Source organism: Melanotaenia boesemani, chromosome 7 (assembly GCF_017639745.1).
Source record: "Melanotaenia boesemani isolate fMelBoe1 chromosome 7, fMelBoe1.pri, whole genome shotgun sequence".
NCBI classification, from domain to species: domain Eukaryota; kingdom Metazoa; phylum Chordata; class Actinopteri; order Atheriniformes; family Melanotaeniidae; genus Melanotaenia; species Melanotaenia boesemani.
The window spans coordinates 35,212,847-35,238,871 of record NC_055688.1 but is presented as its reverse complement, the minus strand read 5'-3'; the positions used below and the strand labels follow the sequence as shown (position 1 = coordinate 35,238,871).

The 26,025-nt window shown below is 39.3% G+C and overlaps 1 protein-coding gene and 1 long non-coding RNA gene across 2 annotated transcripts in view; both read left to right on the top strand.

The window, feature by feature from the left end:
* aff2 (AF4/FMR2 family, member 2) overlaps positions 1–26,025 on the top strand; it is a 154,111-nt gene that overhangs the window by 20,286 nt on the left and 107,800 nt on the right.
* Positions 15,120–24,116, top strand: LOC121643663. The gene is made up of 2 exons (XR_006011149.1): positions 15,120–15,208; positions 24,075–24,116. It is a non-coding gene; the product is annotated as an uncharacterized LOC121643663 (long non-coding RNA).

The following is a 26,025-nucleotide window of genomic DNA, read 5'->3' as shown; positions in this document are numbered from 1 at the left end:
ACGCTAACACACTTAAATATCCCATTTAGAGTTTAAAATACCCCATAATATCCAAGGCTGAGATCTCACCTTTTGCACTTTCAGACACAGTACCAATCAAAAGTTTGGAGACACTTTCTCTTTAGATTTAATCGGAAAATGTCATGTGGATACTGAGGTTCTCTTTGAGCATCTCTAGTTTTTTTTATCTCCAATATGAAAATTCTAAATGAGTTGATGTTAAGTCTCTAAATACACTCACTAAAAAACTAAATATGACCTGGTTTCCCCACATTAGCTTAAAACTAGTGCTAGCATATACCTAGATTAGCATTGCTACGTGGCTTAATGCTAACATCAGCTTAACAGACTTACATAACATTAGTAGTTGCGCCTGCACAGGGACACAATCTCTTCTAGAAATGTGAAGCCACATGTCGACTTTTTTAAAGGATGATTAATTAGGAAACTACTTTCAAACTGACTTCAAACTGGTGTAGTGATACTGGTGATCATTGCAGGTCTGGAAAGACATTTCTATTCTCCTCCAGTGACCTGTCATTTGCCTGAGGTGGCACCTGGGGTGTCCAATCAGATTTCAGAGCTGGCCAGCGCCACCCTGGCTACCCCTGCAAGCCAGGGGAGCTGCAATGCTTCTCCCCTGCATTGTCGCACCCAGAAGGCCAAGGTTGAACACTGCCACTGGCAATGGATTGTCTTAGCCGGTGTACGAGAGTTTTTAAAAAACATCATTTAAACACACTTTTATTACTTTTATTGGTCAGAAACAGCATGAGAGTGGTTCAATAGGGAGTTCTTCATTTCTTGTTGTTCTTTAAAATATCTTATGTTAAAAAGTTAAAAGCACAAATAATGTTAATGTCTCCATCCGGAACAATGAGAGAAATATCCAATGTTTATTTTTCAGCAAGCTTTGAATTCCTCTCCTCCAAACAATTTGGGTTATTTATAGTGCAGAAGTCAACAAATGCTGAAGGAAGCTTTCACTGTTTGTACATTCATTACTGTAACATTGCAGATGGATCGTCAGGCGCATGCGGGAGAACTGCGGTAAAATGTGGCCAGAAGTGTATATAAAGTTACAGCGTGAAGAAATATCATCTCCGAGGAAATAAAGAAGACAGGAGAATGTGTTGAGGAAGGAAACAGGGATGAAATATTTTCTCACTTCCAGCAGAAGTACAAGAGAGTTATGAGGAGTCTGCCAATGCAGCAAACAGCTGGCTTCATTTGCATAATACCCATCAGGCCCTTCTTTCCCTCAGGCTGCCTGTCAACTCACGACCGAGACATGCACCAATAAATACACACACCACGCCACCTTTCGCTTTATCAGTCCCTATATATTTATAGGCACCACATATTTAGTTCATCCTCTGGAAAGCAGTGACACTTTATCAGTCAAGTGAATTCAAGGCTTCTCTGTGACTTAATGAAAGCTTTTTAACACTTTTATTTATTTGATTTTCATCAAGCCGACTAATTGCCTCTGCAGAGAGGGCGATGGAATGATTTAGCTTTTATGCTGATCATAAAAGGATCATAAAATCATCCTCCAGAAACAAAAGAGCTCAGTTCCATGAATCAAACTACCACTGAGTAGCTGCAGTAAGACTGAGGAGAGGGTGCTTGGGGAGAAATATACTTAAAGACAACTAACATAAGAGCGGTCTCTCATCAGCGTTTCATCACAGCAATAGCTGCTCTGCGATACGGGAGCTCACGGAGGGGAGATGACTTCAGCCTGAGCTGGACTAACAGCTGAGATCTCTGGGTTTTGCCACAGGATAGCAGGTTATGTTGTGTTAGGTTGTGCTGTGTGATGATGTACAAGTGACAGGTTCAGCTGAAACATCGCTGACAAAGTCAAAAGTCCATCTCTATGTCGCTCTTTACATTCCACTGGAAGCTGTTGCAGAAAGTTGCTCAGTTATGGTTGCCATGGAGCTGTGAGTAATTTCAAGACAGTGTTTACCCGAGGGATTAACACTATGCTTACTGGATTAGCCGCAATCATCAGCATTGATCTCTGCCATCACTATAAAAAGCTGATAGTGAGCATTATAGCCCCTCAGAGAGCTGTCATCCCATTCCTACATAAAACCCTCCGCTCCCCCTTCACACTGTTTAAATGTGACATTTTCTTTAACAGGCGTTTTTGAGTTTAAAAAAAAAAAAAGAGAGAAGTTCATTCAGAAATTTCTGGCCTCATAATGCCGGTCAATCTGAGGTGAACGGATCAAATCGGGGCAGGGCAAGAGTGCTCGGCACATAGCGGCTCCCCTGTGGTCGTTGACCGGGGGTCACAGCAGTCAATCCGCCGATTTCACTGCAGCTTCCACAGCGTCTGCAGGAGTGATTTATAAGGCTTAGCGTGCCAACAGCAGCATGGATCTGATGTCAGGGATTGTTCACACTGTCACAATGGCGTCTAAATGACATGACGATGTAAAGTCCTGTGTTAAAGTATCTGTAGTGGAGAAAAAAATCCTTCTATAAGATTATTTTAGACATCAGAGATGTTCACAAGTTGCAAGAACAAGAAAAAAGTTTGCATTGGTTCATTTATTTTACAGTAACTGCTACAAAGGTAGTAGCAAGCTAACGTTTATGCTGCTGTGGCACATAGCTTGTTGTTTTTATTGTTTCTGTGTGTGTATGCATCTGTTTTGTGTAAAGTTATGTCACTGTTACAAAGTCAAAGTCCAGTCTAAAGTCACTGCATATGCGACTTCAGTGCATCTTGAGTCCAGTTCCCAGACTCGAGTCCCCATCTCTGACACACATGCATGGACTTATTGCTATGATGGACCCTAGCTATTAGCTGGAAACAAAGATATATCCGTTTGTTGAGTGTCACTAACAGTAGTTAGCAGCCGTCTTTGCTTGCTAACAGTAGCCTCGGTTTTACCAACCGGTCTGGATCAGCAGTCCGGTCTACATTTCTTTGCATTTCCAGGCAAAAACTGTGCTAGAATATCTGATCTGACTTGTCCCTGTTTTGGGACAATTCTCTCTCCAGTCTTACTGATCCAACCCTAAAGGGTTGGCACACAGTCTGTTGAGTGGGACTTGGCAATATGAACAAAGCTGGAACAGCTCCATGTTTAAGTATGTGGTGGAGTTTTTGTTGTTTAAAGCATCTTGACAAGAAGAAAGAACAGAAACTGATGGATGCCCATTATTCTCCTCCTTTGTTTTTGTGTTGCATTCTTTTTTATTATAATTTAAAAAAAGTGAAGGTGACGTCACAATATTACATAACTGACGCATCTATCGCTATCCAGCTGATGCCCCTTCCACCAGCTAAACCAAACCAAACCAAGAGGTAGAGATGGCTCAGGCAGCTTTATTTCCACAATTTTTAATAAAATTCATTAGTCACTAAAAAACATTTATTCTACCAAATGACAAAGCAGGTTGTTAACGGGTTAATTTTCTAAATGAAAATACTGCCAAGCCATGTTGGTCTCTGGTCCTCAGCATGGCAGAGGATATACTAGACGAGGAAATGATGGTCTTGGGAGTATTGTTAACAGAAAAATCCAGAGCTTAAAAAAAACACCAGACTGGAGATGACGTGAACATGGACTTTATATCTTTCTTTGCTCCCCAGTCAGCTCGCTCTCTGATTGGCTACGCTCCGTTCCACATTACAATCCACACAGTCACAACTCAGGAGTCGTCGGCTTTCCACACACACATGAAGATTTCTGGTCGTAAATACTGAACATGTTCAATACTTCCAAATGTCAGCCACGGCGCGTTTGGGAGCTGATTATCGGGATTAATTCACTCATAACACACCTCAGACCACAGGATAATTTTATAGGATAATCTTATAAGAGTTAAGATAACCGGGTGTTTGCCGTCTTTCGTTGGGAAAGAGCAAAATCAGGACAAAACAAGCCCGATAATCTTTATGTGTGCACCTAGCCTAACACATTAGCTACCTATAGAAACATTTTACAATCATGATATGTCCATCCCAATGTACAGATGTTTGGCAATGCTTTTTTTTTATTTTAAATTCTGCATAAAATCTGTATTTAAAAAGATTTGTTTATCATGCCACACCAAATCGCAAAAATTAGCTAAAATGTACAAATAGTGTTCTACTTCATTTAAATGTCTAATAGCTGTCAAATAAATGCAGTAATGCAGATAAAACAAAGTTTTTGCTATGAAATGCATGAAGAGCTCGGTTTTTTTAGCGAACTAGTCATTGGAGGAATTGAGCCGAGACTTCCAGCTTGCCTGCTGCAACAGTGACAGGTTTAATTGGATCCAGAGATGGTTGTCTCGTATATCTCCCAGTCATGGTGCGGAGTCAGGCTCTGAGACAGGGTGTAAATCCACATTTCTAGCAGTTTATTTCTGGCACTTTTCCTTCATTATTTCTCCATATATTATTTCATCTGATCTAGTCGGAGCCGCTGGCTCTGGAAGTACACAGATTCTTTTTATGTGTGCTCTTGGTGCCAAATAAAGTGGATTGCCTTCTTGCCTTAACAAAAAAATATCTATTTCATATTGTTCCAGCGGTAGTCTATGTATCATGTTTTTATGAGGCTGTAGGCTACTTTACATAATACATCACAGAGTTGGGTGTTTGGTAATGTGCAACTAAAATTCTCCAGGAATCATGATGTTCTTTCATGTTGCCCCAAACACATTTCCAATATGAGGCTGGATGACACGCTGTCCTGTTCGGATGCAATAATATTCACATCTTGAATAGTCAAACTTAATAAATTACAGTGCAGCTCACTTTTGGACAGTAAAATAACTGGTCTGGATGACTATTACATATCTTACTATTCCATAACAGCTTATGTCTGGTGGCCGTAAAAATATGGTAATAAAAATCTTTATTGCTCTTGGCATTACAGAACAATACATGGAGAACCCCTAGTGCTAGCTCTTTAGTATTATTCATTAGGTTCTGACACAGGCCAGTGGCTGTTTCAGACTTTGTGTATGTGTTTGCATGTCTGTTGTGTGTGTGTGTGTGTGTGTGTGTGTGTGTGTGTGTGTGTGTGTGTGTGTGTGTGTGTGTGTGTGTGTGTGTGTGTGTGTGTGTGTGTGTGTGATGTGGGGTCTTTTAATAAAAAATGCCCCGCTGGGCTCTGTGTTGCCAGTTTGCCAATCAGAGCATAGCCACGATATGCAAATCAAAACACACATGCAGACATAAACATACACGAGAAGGCGAACACACACACACACACACACACGCAGTGGGGAGAAGGAGTGTTTTGATCTACCAGAGCCATTACAGACATTTTAAAATCCTATGAATATAAAAGAGAGAGAGAGGGAGAAGGGTGGAAGTGAGCAGAGGAAGATGAGAGAAATGGGCGAAAGTGCAGTGGAGATGGAAGGAGGGGAGGACAGAGGGGGCGGGGGGCAGTATGAGCAGAGAGGAAAGTGAGAGGAAACATTTTCTCTTGTTTATTATTTAGTTCTAGAAGATCACAAATTATATGGAGGATTAAATAGCTCCTTCATTCTCTTGCTGCCATTTGCTTGTGTTTTAGATTTGTATGTGACTTAAGGTACAGAGACATGAACCTTTTCTGATCATAGTCTGATGCTTACGCTTAGTATCAATAAACATGATTGGCTGATGGAACATAAGGTATCCCATGGATAAATGGACGTTAATGTTGGACAAAAAGACTCACAATCAAAATCATCCAGTCTTAACTAGCCCTTAAAACTCCAGAACATTTTTTATTATTATTGTTGGCCAACCTGCCTTTTGTTTTATGTAAAAACACATGTAGAAGTTGAAGCTTTTAACCCCAGTCAGCATCAGACATGATGTTTCCAGCCTCAGCTGTCAGATTCTGAGGCTAAAATGATGTAAAATGAATGTATGAATAGATTTAGCAGCATAAAGGTCGACCAGAAGAAGAAAGCAGAATTTATTACTAACAGAACTTTGTAGAAATAACACACAGACCAACAGTGACCAAACCTTTTCTCATTTCATCGTTCTCTCAAGTCTTGGCTTTTAGGAAAAAAATATTGTTATTGAAACAAACACACAACAGAAACTATTTCCATGTTTCCACTTTTTCCTCATTTCCAGTTATTCCTGCTACTATTTACCTGCTATCCTCACTAAACCAACTCCAGCTCAGCTGCTTTGTGGTGCCACCGTGCATCAGAAACGTCTTCTTGGCTTTATTCCAGCCATAGAGGAGCATTATTTTTCTTCTTTTCACACACACATAGAACTTTCTGCTCACTGGTTGATCTTTGGCTGCTCCTGATTGGACGTTACCGTCAATCTAAGCTCTCTGATTGGTGGAAAGTCTGACAGGAAGTGGCTTCATCATCATGTCCAGGTCAAAACAGAGGTCTCTAAGCAACATAGTATAGATAAAGTTTTTTTTTCTTTTTTTTGTCTTTATAAATAGTGGTGTTATCATGGATCATTGTGGGTTTACCAGATGGAGTCTCTAGGATAAACCTCCTCAACGAGACATAAATGTCTAAAAAACTTAAGTGAATGCTGTTGATCACAATTCAGCCTATTCTTTCTGAGAAAATGTTGACCTTATAAGGAAAAGGGGGTGCTGGTGATCTTGTCGAGTTTTAAGGGTTAATATAGCGCAGAATTTGTACATATAATATCAATAACCACAGTTATGTTTTTGCAGTCTTATTTCTGGTGTCGTTGTTATGTCTAACTTTTTTGTTTGCTTGTTTGTTTTGTTTTAGGTGCTCTTGATGATTGTCTACTTTAGCTTTCACTGTAGCACTACATTTCTTTTGGGGGGGGGGGATTTCACATCACTGTGGTAGCAGCACCTAAAATCAGCATCTTTGCAAATAATAATAATAATAATAATAATAATAATAATAATAATAATAATAATAAAAAGACTCTGCCACCATCCGATGATGAACTTCCACTTACAGTAAACGGTAGAGACGACATGGCTGATACGAGATTAGTCACAAGATCCATTTTTTCTATGGCAGAACATCTTGGAATTTTTTTTTTTCCCCTTCTCATTAAGCACCTTAAACTTTTCTTGCAGGGGCAGAAATAACATATATTATAATATAACTTCTAATATTATTGTAATGCAGTGCATCAGTTGCACATAAAAACAATTATGCAAACAGCTATAGTAAGGAGAGGGCTGGGAGGAGAGAGGTGAGGAGAGGCAACTAATAGGGTGATTAGAGGGGAGGAGAGCTGCTGTTGAGAAAAAGACTGTGTTGGATTATTTTCTCTTCTTAGGAGCTTACAGAGAGCCAGCCGGTGTTTTACACCTCAGCTTGTAAAACCCCCAAATCCCCTGATTTAGACTTAAACTGCAAAGAGATGCAAGAGAGACGATGGAGGGGAAGAAGGAAGGAAGGAGAACGTAAAATGACATTTTTGCTGTTGAATTTTTAAAAATTGTAAATAGAATAAACATGAAAACACATAAACTGTGCTATGCTACCATTTTGCGGTATTGATGTCCATACAGTGAGAAACTGACGAACATGTCCAACTTTGGCATGTTGATTGAGAGAGTAATGCGAACACTGTATTTTGTGTTTGTGCACCATTCTGTGAGTGTGTCTGCTCCACCACAGTGTGAAATAATGCAACCATGTTTTGCCTGCAGTGCAAACAGATTCAAGCTAACCTGTGACATCAGACTCACCTTGTTTTAAAGCTGCATTCTTGTTAGTGTCCCGGCTGAGGGCCAATGCTGGCACAACCGATGCTGCTGAGATAGCTGCTGGCTAACCAGCACTGATGTAGCTTCTCTGTTTACACATTTATATCTCTACCATGATGCAGAAACGCAGCAAGAGAATAAATATATATAAGTGTGGCTGTTATAAATACTTTTAATAATGTATTTTGGTCAATTTATTAATTCTGAGTGTGATTTGTCCTTTTTTCCACCGTCATGTCACAGGTAAAAACTTCAGCCTGTTTCTTGCAATAGTGACATCACTTTACAGAAAGCAGTGAGTTTGCAAGAAAGTTTGGAAAAGTAGCAAGCAGGCTAACATACTACTAGCTTTATGATCTAAGTGACTTGAATATCATCAGGTCTATTGCAGGGATCACCAGCTCTGAACCTCATGGGCAGGTCTTACAGGCTTTAGATGTTTCCCTGATGCAACACACCCATTAGGGTGTGGTGTGAAGACAGGACCCAAAGTGTGGAATCAGGCAGGAGGAAGGTGGATGAAGATGTTAGATGTTTAATTGTCCAAAAACCAAATGGCACTGCTACAACAGAACATGAACTAAAAAGAAAGAATAACTAAACAGGAAGGACTGAGGGAAAAACTACGACCACAAGGAAAACGGGACAAAGCAACGGTGATGATCTGGCAAGGAGAAACCAACGGGTTTACACACTAAGGACAACTAACAAGAAACAGATCAGTGAGTTAGCTAAATAAAACCAGATGCACTAATGACGGAAAGCAGAAAGCAACAGAACACACAAAGGAAAACCTGCAAAATAAGACAAGACGAAACAAATAAACATAAAAAACTACAAAAACCTAAACCAAAACCCAGAAACCATGACAGGTTCTCCAAGAGCTTGTTGTCAAGTTCTGTAAACGCCTATTAATGACCTATTCATTTGAGTCAGGTGAGTGGATCCATGTTTTTATGTTTCCAGCAGATTCTGAGTCTAGCATCTGAATGTGGAGCTGAAATGGAGACTCATCAGACCAGCAACGTTTCTCCATCTTCTATTGTCCAGTGTTGGTGAGTGTGTGTGAATTGTAGCCTCAGTTTCCTGTTCTTAGCTGGCAGGAGGCACCCGGTGTGTCTTCTGCTGCTGTAAACCATCTGCTTCAAGGCTGGACGTGTTGTGTGTTCAGAGATGCTGTTCTGCAGACCTTGGTTGGAACCAGTGCTTATTCGAGTTTGAATTTCAATATGTCATGTTGACCATGTCCACGTGACTAAATTGTTTGAGTTGTTGTCATGTGATTGGAGTCAAAGTAAAAGACAAAGGAATTATTTTCTTTACTTCTGCTGAGTTATTGATTATAGTCACAAAGTGAAAAACTTGTTTCCTTAGAAGCCATCAATGTTTATTTTGTCAGGTGACAGAATCAAAGCTGTCAGGAAGTTCAGAAAGAAGAGGAGATAATGAGTGAGACAGACCAGAGAGCCACTAGACCAGAGAGCCACTAGACCAGAGAGCCACTAGACCAGTCCAGAGAGCCAGTAGACCAGTCCAGAGAGCCAGTAGACCAGTCCAGAGAGCCACTAGACCAGTCCAGAGAGCCACTAGACCAGTCCAGAGAGCCAGGAGACCAGTCCAGAGAGCCAGTAGACCTGACCAAAGTCAGTAGACCAGTCCAGAGAGCCAGTAGACCAGACCAGAGAGCCAGTAGACCAGACAAGAGAGTCAGTAGACCAGATAAGAGAGCCACTAGACCAGAGAGCCAGTAGACCAGTCCAGAGAGCCAGTAGACCAGTCCAGAGAGCACAGTAGACCTGACCAGAGACCCAGGAGACCAGTCCAGAGAGCCAGTAGACCAGACCAGAGAGCCAGTAGACCTGACTAGAGTCAGTAGACCAGACCAGAGAGCCAGTAGACCAGTCCAGAGAGGACAGTAGACAAGACCAGAGACCCAGGAGACCAGTCCAGAGAGCCAGTAGACCAGACCAGAGAGCCAGTAGACCTGACTAGAGTCAGTAGACCAGACCAGAGAGCCAGTAGACCAGTCCAGAGAGCTTCTAGATCCGTCACGTTTGTGCACAACGCAGGAACAGAAGAAAAGAAAAAAAAGTACAAAAAGTGTGGGTGTTAAAACACCATCATCCTCCATGCTGGTGACGCCCATGTGTTGTTCCATCAGTGTTCTTTTAATTCTCAAATCCATCCATAAAGTCAGCAGGCTCATCTTCTCCATCTTGCCTCTAGACACCTCCACGTCTCGCCGTCGTAACGGAGAAATGACGGATGTGCGGGGCTTGTCACGCCGCGCATGCGTGAATAGCATTAAAAATATTAACATTATTATTTCATAAATTAGTTACCACCGTTAACGCATTATTTTTTTACAGCCCCCATTTTAATCATTATTTTGTGTATTTTAATTGTAAATCATATAAAATCCTGTCTTTAATTTAAGACTTTACTTGTTTAGTTGAATTGAAGCATGTTGTGTCAGGAGAGGACTTATTGGGAATTATGTGTGTACAGGGATAAACATGCAAATCTATACACACACACCACACACACACACACATTTTATGTCCTATTGTACAACTTAGGACCCTTTCACCTCCCACCTGGCATCCCCCACCATCTCAAGAGGCTCTTATATAGTTAGTACGGGGCGTCATGCTGAGAACCCCACACAGAAAGACCACACACACAGCGAGCACAAACACACTCACACAAACCCTGCCAACAGAACAAATCAAATATACTCAGCTTGAATTTTGCCTCCACACACACACACACACACACACACGCACACACACACACACACACGCACACACACACACACTGACCTGTCAATCATTCTCTTGTCCCCCTCCAGACAGCAACAGCAAAGTGTGTGTGTGTGTGTGTTTCTTTTTGCCACTAATTAAAACAGAGGTGTGTGTTTGTGTGTGTGTCTCTATAAAGCCCTTTTCATTCCATTAATATACTTGCATGTGTGCTTGTGTGTATTTATAAGAGGATTCCTTTGACACTCTGTATGTGTGTGTGTGTCTGTGAGACTGAGACAAAGAGATAAAGTGTGTGGGAGTGTTTGTTCGAGGTGTTATGTTCGCAATTAATCACGGTGGTGAATCTTACTCCCCTCGTCGTATAATATAGATGTCATCCACAGCAGTAACTCTGCAATGCTGCGACTGCATAAATACTTCTACTTCTGTTGTTGTTTATCTTATTTAACATTTATTAAATCCTCTACAAGTTCTTATTAGTTGTGTTACACTATATTTATTATATTGTGCAAAAGTCTGGAGCCACTCTTCTCATTTTTTATATTTTGCTTCCAAGAATCCAGACTTTGTTGTAATTATTTGAAGTGATCTTAAGTAATAGTTGTTCAGAATTTCTACAGGTTTTTCTGGCTTTTATTAATTTGCAGTCCAGTCCTTGTACCTGACTATCTTCAGCATTGTGTGACCTATGAATCATTTAAGAACAAAAAAGTTGCTTAACTCGTGGACTGAATCAGTGTTGTGTCTACACATAACAGACAAAATGACAAGGAAACTATTCTGAAGTGTGCCTTTGGGTAATTTGTAGGGTTGCCCAATTATATATACATATATATACATATATATATATATATATATATATGTATATATATATATATATATCATCCATATATAATGGATCATCGTGGATTTACCAAATAGTCTCTGAATGAACACTCCATTTAGTGGCTGGATTGTAAACCTCCTGGACGGGATATAAATACCTGGAAAACATCCATAGATCACCTACGCTAGTGGTGCATTGCCAAGTTCTACACGGTGACTCATTAAATTGAATGGTGTGTGTCAGAACAGGGACACGTGGAAAACTTGCAGGTTGGGGGTCAAAATTCCCCACCACTGACCCACTGACCTTTATCATTATAAATGTTTCCCAGAAACCCAAAGTAACTACCAAACAGGTTGCTGAGTAAGCATGAAAAGCTGTTTTATCATATTAAAAGCTGCAGCCTGGATTCTTATCACTAAGCATAAAAAGAATTTGGTTTTGTTTTAGAAATCATGGCAACAGTCACTTTGACATAAAAGAAAATGACACGATGGAAGATGTTGGCGCTTCGCTGAGTCTTTACACAGATTAGCTATGAGCAAGCCTGATACAATCACACCCTGTAACCCCTGACATTTTCATACGACAGGCATGTTTCATCTACGATACAAACACAGCACATGAAGCAGACAAATCAAAGCCGCTGAGGTCAGCTTTGTCATATTTATGGACATCAGCCTACGGCACAGGCAGCAAACACAGTACAGAATTACAGACAAGCCCCCATATTATCTTTCCTTTTATGGAGTTTGGTGTCATAACAGCCATGTAATACTTGTACTACAACTAGTAATAATCTGATTTATCTTTAACCAGCAGACGTCTAATTAGTGCAAGAGTGCAGGGCTTTAAGCATGCACTGCTAATAAAAAGCAGCCGGTACGAAGCCAAAACACAGAAGATGCATGTTCAACAGTTAATAAGAAGACTGGCCCAGAGCACAGACATACTTTACCAGTCTGATACCAAATATAAACGCAACTGTGTAAATTTAACTTTTGAGATCTTGTGGGTCTTGCTGCTCTCATCGAATCATCTGTCATCAATATAATACACAGCAAAATGGGAATTGGGAATAAAATGGATGTTTTTTTTTATTTTTTTAAAAGACAGAAATAGGGCTCACCTAATCAGCAGCGTATTTTATCTCCTCAGACAAACCTCAGTCACACACAGTTATGGAGCTATAATTTCTTTTTTATTTTATTTATTTATTTATTTTACTTGTCCAGCATTGTGACAGCAGGATGAAGATCTGGCTGCCGCGTTGTGTCGAACAAATTTGCTTTGGCATGAGGAGCTTTATGAATATAAAGTTTGTCCATTATTTATGATTTTAAATTTGTTTGGCTGAATTTACATATGAACGCTGGACCTGACAGAGGGAATGAAAGAATGAGGAAGGAGACAAAGATGCAAAAGATAGAAAACAAACAAACAAAACAAACAAACAAAAAAACAAACTAGCTGCTACACGTGTAAAGAAACAGAAAACATCCTACACAATCATCAGGAGCACCTGCAGGAAGACAGAGCTATAATTCCTATATCTTCTGGTCCCACTTTGGGCCCCTTAGTACCAACGTGGCCTGGTTTAACCAGCACAGTCTACCTGAGTATTGTTGCTGACCATGTCCATCCCTTTATGACCACAGTGGAGCATCTTCTGATGCTACTTCCAGCAGGATAATGCACCATGTCACAAAGCTCAGATCATCTCCACCTGCTTTCTAGAACATGACGATGAGTTCACTGGACTCCAACGGCCTCCACAGCCACCAGATCTCAGTCCAGTAGAGCAGCTTTGGGATGTGGTGGAACGGGAGATTCTCATCATGGATGCAGCCGACAAACCTGCAGCAACTGTGTGATGCTGTCATGTTAATATGGAGAAAACCCCTGAGGAAGGTTTCCACCACCTGCTTCATCTATCACACCAACAACTAAGGCAATTCTGGAGGGAAAAGAGGTCCAACCAGGTACTAGAAGGTGGACCTGATAAAGTGGCAATGAGCGCAGATTATCCAGATATATTATCTAGAAATTCTGAGAAATTTCTGGAAGGTTGTTAAAAAGTTGATTATCATCTGACTGATTATTATCTCTGAATCGTACGAAAATTATGAAAATATATAATCATCCTTGAACAAAAGGGAGGCATTTTAAGTCAAACCATCTTCAGGAATTATCCTGAATGAGTTTAATATCAAGTTTGTATTAGAACTGATCTGAAATAAGCCTCTGCTTTTGACCCGTGGTAGTTGCATTAGGAGAAGTGGGCAGCCATGCTCAGCATCCAGGGGGCAGTTGGGGGGTTAAAGGCCTTGTTCAGGAGGCCCACAGTGGTTTACCTTTGGTGCCAGTCTGAGGACTTTCTGTGTGGGGTTGTTAGAGATGCGAACTTGGAGCTGGTTCAAGTCCCTGGCCTGGCAAAGAAGAGCCCCTAGGAAAGGCCTATTACACCCTTTCTGCTCCCCATGTGCAGAAACATGGCAGCCCACTGCTGTCTCGTCAGTTAGAGATGGCTAAAATTAAAAGGCTGATTTCCCAGCTGGGATTCTATAATAAAAAGTATAGAATAGTAAAACAAAAATAAATAAATAAATAAAAATGGTGCTGAACAGTCTTTTATTTATTTATTTTTTCATATCTGAATGAGTTCATTAAAGAGAGCTGCTACTAAAGATGCTGTATCTGGGTGGGGGTTATGTGGATAGTCGTTTTGCACATCTGATGGAGCACTAGCTGAAAATAGAAGATTCAATGGGAGGTTAGTAACAGCGGTGCCGTGGAGCTGGTAGTCCTTTTTATATGTGCCCTATGTGTTCCTCCACAGACAAAGAGTGAAATAATATCATAACTCTCTCTGTGAATCAGTGTGTGGAATCTGGCCAGAAGAAGAATGTTCTTTGAAAATGGAAAGGACTGATCAAACTCACTGTCAAAGAGAGATTTTCATTATTCTGCTAATACAGCAGAACGTAATTACAAACATAGATGTGGTTTTCTTTCCTTTAAGAGGTCATTGTAACATGTTAGCCCATCAGCCGCAGAAAAACGTTAATTTTTGGCGGCCCAGCTCCTTCAGATGGATGACTCTGAGTCCTGCTAATACAGATTAAAGCGTTTAGCTTGGCTTGCCGGCTCCAGGATGTGATCCATCAGAAAACAAGGCTAATGTTTTCAGCTAACCCACTACTGGTGCAATTATATGGTCCACTGGCATTGATCACAGCTCCTCTTCTTCAATCTATCCTCCTCTCGCTCCCTCTTGCCCCTTTTAATGGCTAAGTCAGTGTTAAATGTTTGATAAATGAGTTTTGAGACCGCTTGCCCATGGATTTATTAAAATTCTAGAAAGAAAAACTTTCTGTGTATATGTGGGGTGTGAGTTATATAGAAAAAAAAAAAAGGTTTACTATTCTATGTTGTGTGTGTGTGAAAATCAGATAGTTTAGTAAGAAACTGAGTTAGCAGAATTAGCTGTTTTTGGCTAGAAAGCACAAGAAGCCATTAAACACCGTAACCGCAGACGGTATATAAAAGTTGGACATAACTATGGGTTTTGATAAAAAATACTTTAGAGCAGAGGTTCCTGACTGTTTTGCCCTCGGGGGCCCATTTAAATAGTAATAATATTTATATTCTATCATATTCTTATTGCTCTCAATATTGGTTTAATTTTTATTTAATAACTAAATAATAATAATAATTATAATAATAATAATGTTCCAGAATATTTTGACTGTTTGGTAACAGTAGGAAAAATGCTTTCTAGAAGGTTTCCAACATACCCTGTGAGCCACAGGGCCCCCAAACAGGGTAAACAATTCTAAACCCATAAAAATAAAGTTAGCTTTATTAAATTTTAGGTCATTAGCAGGAAACATTTTACTTAGTGATTTTATCTCTGAGCACAAGTTTGATTTTATGTTTTTAACTGAAACTTGGTTAGACCAGAATAACAGTGCAGCTGCTCTTTTTGAATCAACGCCTCCCAACTTTAATTTTATCAGTGAGGTCAGACTGAACAGGAGAGGAGGAGGAGGAGCCGTTTTATTTAATGAATCATTTCAGGGTAAGCAGTTATCTCTTGGGAGTTTTCCTTCTTTTTAACACATGGCTTTTCAGCTGAAAGCCTCTTTCAGAGTCATGTTTCTAAATATTTATAGACCACCAGGGCACTGCGCAGCATTTCATGATGAGTTTAGTGAACTGCTGTTATAATCTTTGTAGATTTTGAGTGTGTAGTTACTGATTTTAACATCCATGTGACAACCCTCAGGACAAATGGACTAAAGACCTGAGTAACAGTCTGCACAACTTTGGGCTGACTCAGCATATAACAGAGCTCACACACATTAAAGGAAACACTCTAGACTTGGTGATTTCAGTGTTTAGGCATTTCCAAGGTTACTGTGTGTGATGTGGGCCTGTCTGATCATTTCTGTTTTTTCTTTGAGAGTACGATTCCTGTTCACACTAATGTCTCAACGGAGATGATCACAAAATGGTGTAAAACTGAAAACACAAGTGGGATGTTTAACCAGGTCTTCTATTTAACACCTGTCCTGTCAGGGGGTTCAGTCAGTGAGCTTGTCAGTAGTTTTAATGCTAACATGCTAAATATTATGGATGCTATTGCTCCCATTAAGCTGAAGGGTGTCTCTGGAAGAAAAAAGTCTCCATGGAGAAATTGCACACTGGTGAAAAATTTAAAAAGATGATGAAGAATGATGGAGATGGAGAAAGATGGAGAAAAACAAATCTACAGGTTCACTGTGACATGTATAAAGAGAAACTTCACTCTTATAATTTACAACTGAGGAATGCAAGAAAGTCCTATTTCTCTGACATTATTAGCAAAAACTGTCATAATGCTCGAGCCTTATTCACTATTGCTGTGTCTATAGCACCTGAACTTTCCAAGGCTGCAATGAGTTTGTCAAATTCTTCACAGACAAAATCCAAAATATCAGACAAGCAGTTGGTTCATCAACAGCAGGTTCAACAGACATACTGTATTCATTGAAAACCAGTTTAAGCACCATGACACAGTTTAATCCCATTAACTGCAAAGATCTGGGGGCATCTTACATCAGCTGAGCTCCTCCTCTTGTTGTTTGGACCACATGAAGAGAATGTGAAATATATGAATACTTCGATATCCACATTCTATACTGACATCAAAACAACTCGTTGATCAGTGTTCCAACATCCACAAACAGCAAGCGCTATCACAGATTGAACAGATACAACACGCCAGTGCTACAGCAAGGGGAAGCCAGGGCGATAGGGCTGAGGGGGCAGTTAACATCAACTCTCCCCCGAGATGGGGTACCAAGCCCCACTGATGAATGAGGGAGCAACTGACCTGAGGGATAAGATCATGGCTAAGATGAGAGCCTGTCAACCCCGACACCAACTAGCAAGAATGAGTGAAGTACCATCAGAAAGTCTTCTAGTTGATGTGAATGCAAGAACAATCCCTACTGCAACCATCACTGAAACCAGGGAGTTGATATACAATATGGCAGGGACCCTCAAAGTCCGGACTCCGGTCCGGATCCGGACAGCCAGGCACATCAGTCCAGACCCTGCCCAACTTATGTTTTGAATTACAAAACGCTATTATCCTAAAACTTTTTCAAAATAAATATTCCATAAATAAATAAATTGTTTTATACTGTGAAATAAAGTGTTCCTGGATATTATTCACAGTGATCTAGTGATAATGAATCAATACATGACATGGATCAGTACATGACAGAGACACAGAAAGGTGAAAGTGAAGGTACCAGAGGAGCAAAACACCAACTGCTGGTTGATAGAACTGCTTCATTTTCTCCATTTACAAAACCATACTAAATTAATTAGATTGTACTTTTGCAAAATCTTTGCCTTTTCGGAGGATTTGGGACCATTACTATCTTAATTTTTTTTACTTTAAATCCTTCTCTAACCAGCTGGAAACCTTTTTACTTTAGCTACAGGCTAACTGATCAAGCTAGCTGCTACTAATCAGAGCTAACCAGCTGTAAACCTTTCCACTGTTGCACAGGCAGCAGATTGTGGCTTTTAAGGCAAAAACTAATGCAAACTGCAGCTTGGAGCAAGTTGTGATGGAAAGACAAACTAATGATATGTGTGGTAAAACAAGAGTAATGAGCACAAAAAGGCAAGAGACTCAGCTTTGAAAAAAGGAAGGCTTGTTTTGTAGTTTTTGTGACAGTAAGTGACCCTGTTGAATGAAAGCTTACATTTGATTCTGCATCAGTGTGGAAAATATTCATTAACAGAGCTTTGAGAATTTTAAAATGAATTTCTATTCATTACTTGTTTCACTTGGGTGGTTTAGAGTTGATGAAAAAGAGCCAACAGAGATAAAAACTTCCACTCATGCTACACAGTTTGAACTTCAAATGACCCTTTTTTCAGTGAGGAGCAACAGTAATCTCCCTCTTCTGGTCTAAAAGCTTTAGATACACAGAAAAAGACAAAAACACACACACACACACACACCACACACATGCACATGTCAGTGTAAGGCCAATTAGCGCAGAGTGGAAACGGCAGGCTTTTTTGAAGCAATGTTTCAATGACAATATTTAATTGGATGGTAAATCAACTCCTTATCAGCCTCTCCACAGCTTGGTGGTGAGACCGAGAGGGAGGGAAAGAGAGAGAGAGAGAGATGGAAGGGGAAGAAGTGGATCAAGAGGAAGAGGAGGTGACAGGGATTGAGCAAAAAAAAAACAAAAACAAATATAAACAGAAGAGACATGTAGCGCTGAAGAGGTAAAACTGGTGTGTGGGGGCTTTGCATTTGTGCAAGATATCGTTAACAGGCTCAAATGTTTAATGGCAACTTTATAATAGCCCACAGCTCAGATCTGCAGAATAAATACTGATGGAAACATCTTTTTCAGAGAAACAGTGGTCCTAGTTTGATGCTGATACAGAAACAGGCAGATATTATCTGCTAAAATACCTTCAACACAGCAGAAATTTTTCTTTTGTCATTGCAGAGGGAACAATTTATGTCCTATTCCTAGACTCACTAACCACTTTATTGGGCATTTATTTTTGAAAATGGCAAAAAAAAACTAAATAATATTAATAATAAAAATGATTATTGGAAAATTATTTATTTTGATTCATTCTGTTGAAATTCTGTTTATTTTTCCTCGTCTCTGTCTCAACTCTGTTTATGTCTGTTTGCACATGGACCTTCAGTCTTGACCTTTTTATGAGCAATTTTTAGGCATTTAACTCCAAAGTAAGACCAGCCTACGGAGAGATTAGTATTCACCAATCTAAGACGAAAGATACAAACACTTTCTAAGTACAACTGTAGAACAAATTTAAAGGTACAGTGTGTAAGAATTACTGACATCTAGTGGTAAAGATGGGCATAGAAATTACTTCAAATGCCAAGCAGAGTTATAAATGGACGGTGGCTGTCAGTGGTCAAAATTCCTCCAGACCTAAGCATGTTTTCATCTGTAAGTGGATCCAGTAGCCTCAGGTGCAGTGATGACTACGTTACAGGTAAATCCTTAACATTGTGCACATGTGTAGTTCTTCTTTGGTCCTTTGAAGGCTCAGAGGGTTCTCACTTCACATACAGAGATGTTTGTCCATTCAGAGACACCGTAGTAAATATAGTGGCATAAATATAGCAGCCATGTATGTGGATGAATGGCAAGCACATATAAATGGTTCATTCTAAGTAATTAAAAACATAACTATTATTGTTATTTTAGTAAAGGTAATAGATACAAATAGAAACACAGTTTTAGATTATATAATAATCTATTCTGTTATTGACCTTTGATTTGTTACATGCTGCAGCTTTTAGAAGATTCGTAAGAAGACCCAATCTCCTGAAACTGTTCCACAATTGGTAGATATAATTTGATTTAAATTTAATTATCAATTCATAAAACTCAGAGATAGATTTCTTTTTTATTTGTTTCCTTTACCAGTAATGACTATATCAATCCATTTAAACTAAAAAAAAAAAGAAAAAAATCAGTTTAATGTCTTTGAGAAAAACTTCAATAACAGATTGTTTATTAAAAAAAATACTTTGATTGGATTAATATGGTGGAAGTTATAATGAGCCATTACAGATGTTTTAGTAAAATCTCTTTTCTGTATACTGTATATAGTTATTACCTCTAGACACGGCTAATAGCCTGCTTGCATCTTGGCTAGAAGTGGATGATAACATGGAATCAGGTAGCAATTGCTTTAATAAAAAAATGTTTCTAAGGAATTAAAATCTGCATTTAAAGCGAGAAAAAAACACCACAAAACTGTGATGGAGAGCAGAAAATCACTTTTTCATGAGGTGTGATTCACCATCTTCTATGCACTCAACAATCCTTTAGATTATCAGGCGGGCTGACTCATACATAAACATGCACATATATCAGTGAAACCCTCTCACGCACTGTTGAACCAACACACACATCCTCACACAGTCTCCTCTGAGTCAATGCTTGTGATCTCTCCAGCATGCTGGTAATCCCAGCGATGGCGGTCACTCCAGCTCTGTAAACAGCTGAAATATGGATGATGAAAAGGAGCAGATGAAACTGAATAAACGAGGAGCCCGTGGACAGAAATTCCTTGAAGATTTTCCAAACCCCGTCGGACCTCAGTCTGAACCGTACACAACTCAAACTTCAATCGCGCTGACTGGATGATTGGCAGTCTTCATTTGACTTTGGCATTTTTCATGACAGCAGAGCAGCATTTTTTCCTCCTGTGGCACAATTTGGCCTCGAGAGTCGCGGTAAAGGATAAGGTTCGATGCTGTACGTAATTTAGCCAGCAAAGGAAACCTTTCCTTATCATGCTGAGAAAATATCCTCAGAAAATTGTTCTGAAATGAGGCAGAAATATGAAAGGATATGTTAATATTTCTCAGAGGACAGCATGGGAGAAGATGTTTACCTTCATCAGGCTGTAGATTTCATTCTGTTTGACTTTGTCTTTGCACACCATCCTCCTCTTTTCTCTTCATCTTTTGTTCTTGCCAATCTCCAAGTGGAACATCACTATATCCATGTTATTGTAAATATGATGAGACTGTGTGTGTTTTGTGATATTTTCAGTAGTTCATACATTCACCGAGGCGCTCATCTCTCTCTCAGAAAGAGGATCTGCTTCTTTAGTCTTTAACGCATTACTATAATTACCTCCTAATGACATCTAATTCCAGCACAAAAGAAACGAGACACTCTGGTGCATTCGAAACATGAAAAGACACAGGAAGAGAAAAGGAAATCATTTCAGTGGAATCACATTAATGCGTTTGTTATGTAATTTTATAGGTGACTGCTTGTGGGGTGTAAACGGGCCCCTCGCTGATGTGACAAATTAATCAAATAAGGACCCATTCAGAAAATCAGAATGGAGTGTCAGGTCATAATCGAGGTTTGTATTTGGGGACATGCTGACAATTATCACTGTATTCAACACCTCTGTTCTCTCAGGCTATTGATGTTTATGATGCACTGATTACAATACAAATGGTGGGTTAAATTCACTGGCAGCGAGGTTTTCGGATATTTCAAATATGCATCATGTCTGTGCAGCATAAAGCCCAATGTTAAACAGATTACAACCACATCTTACATTACATTACAGTCATTTAACAGACGCTTTTATCCAAAGCGACTTATAGTGGTCAGGCAGTAGCATTAATGGTCTTGCCTAAGGACCAAACATGAAGGTGTTAATATTCGTCCCCAGCATCCAGCAAATTTTTCCATTTTATTTTAATTGTAACTGTTTGTATTGGTTAATCTGTCTGTGAAGAAAGCAATAACATCAGTGGTGGAGCTAGACTTTTATACATGGAGGGACCAGATAACGGTGGGGATCATATACGAAGAAAGGAAATTACTGTGTTTTTCTCTCTAACACTTCTATACATTACGGTGATAACTGCTCACATTAGACAGTTTATTATCAGTTTAGATTAGAAAGATATAAAACATCTTTACATTAATAATCTGGGTGAATATTTGATGTGGTGGTAGAAGGATCAATGGCCTCTCATCCTACCAGTTCTGGTTTACTGTCTGGTGATGGTGGTAGCTTATAACACAATGACTTGACTTTGGGGTCTGTCTTGCTGTGTCCTTCCTCTTTACAAAAAGTCAGAAATATAGCTTCCTTTGTCTTCATTCTTATATCTTCTTATATCTACTAAATCAGGCTGGTTACAGGATATATTTCTCAATATTTTAAATCCAACAAGCAACCTTGCTAGCCTATTGTTTAAAACTGGATCACGTAGCTCTAGCTCAGCCAGCGCGAAGTAACCTGGACACTGATGATGATGAGTGATGAAAAACACTTTATTCAGGCATCTTAAACATAGGAAATAGTAATAATGAATAAGCAAAAAAATAAGTAAACAAAAAATACATAAACAAAAAAACAACACATAAATGTCTGGAAAGGAGTGGGCAGAAGCCTGAGCTTATTTAACCCGCCCCCATTACATTAACTTAACAGACGTATGGTTGCCAATACTATAGATCACATCTCATGTAATATTTTTACTACTTGTGTAATATATATCACAATACAAACTCAAAATCACATTCCACAGGACGCAAACAACACATTATCATTTCATGTTTAACTAGTCAGGATTTTATTTTATTTTTCTTAAACATTTTTTTTAACTGAGTTAATGTTGGACAGTCTTTTACTTCTGGGTCCAACTTACTCCAAACATGAACCCCAACAACAGAAATACAATACTGAGATACTTTGAGCATCATTATAGTTTTTTTCCAGCTCTGATGTGAAAATCTTGATTAACTTTGATGAATAATCCCTAAATACACACACTTAAAACTAAATATGACATGGTTTCCCCTCATTAGCTTAAAACTACTCTAGAGCTAGCATATAAATAGATTAGCACTGCTGTGTAGCTTCATGCTAACATCAGGTTAGTAGGCGTTCAACATTACTAGTTTTTTTCCCTTTTATTTCTTTGTATGAGTTTCTTTAATGTGTCATCATCAATTGTTTTCTTTAGAATAATCTCATCACAGGAGAGAATGTGCAGAACTGTACCATGACTTCACTTCCCACATTCAATACGTTTGTAAATCACAAGTTTTCACGACACAAAATTACATCAGTTCAGTGGATAAAGATTCTATGTTGGTTGTAAAAATTCAATCTATGTGTAAAATAACTTTAAAGTTCAGTACAAAAGCACAGAGTCCTAAACAGATTAACCTCTGCTTATTGATGAATTTAACTGAGGGAGGGATAAATGAATGTTTACACCTGTTATGTTTGCACAGGGGAATCCTGTCCTTCTTCCTGAGTTAAATCATGCATATTCAGGATAAAAAGAGTCAGATAAGACATTATTTCTGTTTTCAAACAGCTCCTGCAACTTAAGAGCCGCAGATGTTCCCGCGATCTTCTACCGTCTTGACCAGATTGAAAAGCTGAGCTGGGGATTTGATTGGAAGATTTTCATACCAGCTGCTGATAACAGAGAGAAGGACTCTTTTGTTGCTTGGAATTCTGGCACAGTTTAAAGTGGAGTTTATTGCAAGCAGACTGATGATAACAGTATTGTCATAGAGTGTCACTGCGTTGGCTCAGGGCTGGCACAGTCATTAGTAAACAATGTAAACAGAAAAGGCTGATGCAGCCCTGAGAGGTGCTACTGATGCTTACTGCTGTACCTGAAAGAGGAAAGTTAAACTCTGGTCTGGTGGCTGTGGAGGCCGTTGGAGTCCAGTGAACTCATCGTCATGTTCTAGAAAGCAGGTGGAGATGATCTGAGCTTTGTGACATGGAGCATTATCCTGCAGGAAGTAGCATCAGAAGATGCTCCACTGTGGTCATAAAGGGATGGACATGGTCAGCAACAATACTCAGGTAGGCTGTGCTGGTTAAACCAGGCCACGTTGGTACTAAGGGGCCCAAAGTGGACCAAGAAAATCTCCCCCCACCATTACACCAACAGCAGCCTGAAGCGTTGATCCAAGGCAGGATGGATCCATGTTTTCATGATGTTTCCAGCAGATTCTGAGTCTAGCATCTGAATGTGGAGCTGAAATGGAGACTCATCAGACCAGCAACGTTTCTCCATCTTCTATTGTCCAGTGTTGGTGAGTGTGTGTGAATTGTAGCCTCAGTTTCCTGTTCTTAGCTGGCAGGAGGCACCCGGTGTGTCTTCTGCTGCTGTAGACCATCTGCTTCAAGGCTGGACCTGTTGTGTGTTCAGAGATGATGTTCTGCAGACCTTTGGTAGGAACCAGTGCTGATTGGACTTCCTGTTGTCTTTCTATCATCTTCAACCAGTCTGTCCATTCTCCTCTGACCTCTGACACCAACCAGACATTCTGGTCCAGACAACTGCTGCTCGCTGGATATTTTCTCTTCTTCAGATCACATATGTTTTTACTAAAAAATAAGTTATGTTCAGATCTCATATAGCATTATTAGTAAAACAAGCACACCCTGAAGAAGGTGGGAACTGTTTGCCCAGTCAGCGTTTATCTCGTATTCTATTGGCTGGAGGACGTTTGACAGACAGCTCATTCAGCAACCCGAGAAAATATCCAAGAGCAGAGAATGAGTCTGAGTGTGAGGGAACGAGATCAAGCTGGAGTGCAGGAGATTTGAACCCACAACCCTAAACTTGAGAAGAAGAGAGAAAGGTTTAGAGTTTGGAAAGGAAGACGATATATTTGAGAGCCAGAGGGGACTTTTGGAGTGTGAGAGCAGAGTTTTAAGAGAGAGCAAAATTATATTTGAGTATGAAAACAAGAAATTTTCCTCTAAAATCAAACAGTTACGCACCTGATTAAAGAGGGAAACCCTTCCGTAGATTGACGGTAATGTCCTGTCACAAGCAGCCAAGATCAACAAGAAGATGTTTTTTCTGGTTGCTATTATATTTATTAATTCATTTACATCATTTTAGCCTCAACTGAGGCTGTCATGGAAACATTAAAAACTCCAGCTTCTACATGTAGTTTTACATTAAAAACAAACCAGGTGACCAAAAGCATAAGGTACATGATTATTATGGATTTAATTAAGAATTTAATCATATATTTAATTTATACTTTCTTATTTTAAGGTGATGTACACTCACTAATGCTCTAAAGCTGTAACTGAAATATCTGGAGACAAGGATGTGTTTTCCTCATGTTGTTAAACCTTCCCAGGAATATGTGTTTTTGTCTTGAACTGCCTCCTGGAGTCTAGACACCTGCTTTTTTGCAGGTTTAAAGTGTTTTTTTATGGTGCTGCATGTGTGTGCTGCTTAAATACATGAGTTTCAAGATAATCTTAACACCTGAATCTGAGGTTTTCACACTTTCCACGCTATTTCCTGACATTTGTAGGCCAGAAAATTCCAATCAACTATTGATGAAGAAGTGAATCTAAATGGGAAATTGTACATGTGGGTTTTTTGAGTCACCACATGTATCTTTCTGACTGAGTGCTTTCCCTTTGGCTGAATGGTGTGTATGTGTGTGTTTGTGCATGCGTGGACATCTATCTATCTGAGCAGCTATTTCAGAGAGAAAGGATTTCTGCCTCAGTAATTGCTTCTTCTATATTTCCCCCCCGAATCTTTCTCTCACTCATTTTTCTTTGGTATCTATTTTCTCTTTGAATTTTGCCCTTCTCTCTGCCTGCAGACTTATTCTGCAGCTCTCGCCCATCTTCCATTTATCTTTTATGTTCATGCCATCTTTTAGTGCTTGAAATGAACTGTGATCTGACAGTAACATCAATGAAAGTAACGCACACATATTTTCACGTGAGTCACCTGGACGTTAAGTCCATTAAAACCTGTTTCCATCGGCTGAGGCCAGAACAGGATTTCAGCTGATTAAATGGTTATAACACAGGATGGATTCTGGTTCTGAGAAAAACGTGCTGTCAGTACTGGACTCCAGTAAACGATGTCACCACGGTGATGGATGGGGCGGGTTAAAGAGAGATGTGGAGAGGATGATGAATAGAGGGATGGATGAAAAGCTAGAAATGATCTGTGTTTCTATTTTTATCTATGATCTGATTTTTATACTAAATGGGATATCACATTTAAACATCTTGTTTGCTTCCACCATTTATGACACCAAAAAGTGTATTAGTATCCTGAAAATGGCACAGAGACAAGGGTTATTAGTAGATCTGACTGGTGTGTAACAAATAATAATATTAATATTATATTAATATTTCTTAATGATGGTACATATTGCACTAACCCTTGTGTCAGTTTTATGGCTCTTAAAAGGTTAATCTACTGAGGGCCATTACAAAGTACCATTATTATGCTACAGTGACATGCAAACAGAATATATATATATATATATATATATGTGTGTGTGTGTGTGTGTCTGTATATATATATAGATGTGTGTATGTATGTATAAAGGTGTAAAAGGCTTAATACCATTAAACCTTAACTTTAATTTTATTTGGTTCATTTTGAAATTCACTGTGTAAAACATAACTCACAACACAAAAGTGATAATTTATATCTTTCATTTTAGAATTTATGAGTTTATAATTTATGTAACAGTTCCTTGCAATTAACAAGTTTGACAGTTCAGTGTTTACAATATGAACTTGGCTCTAGCTGGTAGAAAACTCTCACCAAGCAGCAGAACCAGACTGAGGGAAAATTACCGTGGGCCAAATTTAAAGTAAACTTATT